Source organism: Halyomorpha halys, unplaced genomic scaffold (genome assembly GCF_000696795.3).
Source record: "Halyomorpha halys isolate HHAL.00 unplaced genomic scaffold, Hhal_1.1 Scaffold6.1, whole genome shotgun sequence".
Classification (NCBI taxonomy): Eukaryota; Metazoa; Arthropoda; class Insecta; order Hemiptera; family Pentatomidae; genus Halyomorpha; species Halyomorpha halys.
Window position 1 is genome coordinate 77,335 of NW_027111275.1, and position 1,493 is coordinate 78,827.

At 27.3% G+C, this 1,493-nt stretch overlaps 1 protein-coding gene and 1 long non-coding RNA gene across 2 annotated transcripts in view; one reads left to right on the forward strand and one right to left on the reverse strand.

The window, feature by feature from the left end:
• Positions 1-1,493, forward strand: part of LOC136796228 (uncharacterized) — a gene marked incomplete at its 3' end in the record, with an annotated part of 37,121 nt that overhangs the window by 30,395 nt on the left and 5,233 nt on the right.
• LOC136796229 (uncharacterized) overlaps positions 1-1,493 on the reverse strand; it is a 34,486-nt gene that overhangs the window by 19,300 nt on the left and 13,693 nt on the right. The window lies entirely within an intron of this gene.

A 1,493-nucleotide genomic window follows, 5' to 3' on the forward strand; every position in this document is an offset into this window, starting at 1 on the left:
CATTAAACGAGTTTCAAATAGAACCCTGATTTAAATGTTTTATATATTCCGAGATATTTTTCTTCCAACACCAATATCTTTTTCCAAACAAGTTGATTATTAATGAATTATCGCCATTATCTGGTGACATATGATTAATCATAGGTATTTTTATCCCTACAGGGTAGTTTATAAATATTTTTGAAAACTTAAAAATAAGTCATATTTTGAGAAAAGTTCAATGTCAAAGAAATATCTGATATAATGAATTTTATTAGCGCTTACTTTGAACTTCGTTACACACCGTTCCTACAAAAAGTAATTTTTTAAAAATAATACGATGATAAGAATTTTACCACTCCATGAAGTTCCGTAGATTATTAAGTCTACGGACCTTCAATAAATTTACTAAATGATGACTTCTCGTTGTTTTGGAAAAATTATTAGTGTTAGAAGACTGTGGCTTGAAAAATATTAATCGTTTTCTGTCAATGATCCTTAAGTATTTTTTTTTATAATAATACGATGATAAGAAGTTTACCACTCCATGAAGTTCCGTAGATTATTAAGTCTACGAACCTTCAATAATTTTACTAAATGTTGATTTCTTGTTATTTTGGACAAATTATTAGTGTTAGAACACTGTGTCTAGAAAAATATTAATCCTTTTCTATCAATGACCCTTAAGTATTTTTTTAAAAATAATACGATGGTAAAAAGTTTACCACACCATGAAGGTCCGTAGACTTAATAAGACTTAGACAACTTTTCCAAAATTACCGCTGTATATTTTTAGGTTTATAGCCAGAAACTCCAGTATTACAAGTAGCTGAAATATTATTCTAAGCTACTTAATATTACATTTAACGAGCTTCAATTTGAGTCATAATAGATTTCTTTATGTTCAATCATTTCAGAGATACAGCTTTTCCAATACCGATATTGTTTTTTTCCAAAAAAAAACCAAAAAAATCATTTTGTTAATCTATTGGGGCAAATACAATGAAAAACAATATTCTTGAGGAAATAATCATTGTAAACCTCTTTATAGTGCATCTAACGAATATTCAACATAAACAGTTCTATTAGGACTCAGTTTGAAGTTCTTTAGATGCATTGAAACTATTTTTTAACGTTTTTTTCCCTGAAGAATATAGAATTTGGTAAAAATCGAATGTATAACAACTAGAGACCCGATTTTCGTACAATTTATTCATTTGTTCCTTTCACATTCAAATTTCAACAAACCTCGACAGAAATTAGAATGATGAAAAAGACATTGAAATAACACTAATTTTATATTGGATTGAATTCCACGTATATGCTTGTTCGGCCAACTTGTACGTTTTTTGCTCTTGTTGGCAAATTTTTTTTTTTTGCATAAAATGTAATTCTTGAACTAGATTTTTTACATTATATACATGTAGGTGTATGTAAGAAAATATTTATTCATTTACTTTTCTTATTTAATTTCTAGATTAAAATTGACAAACTTTAAGTAATGAAGTGCATTG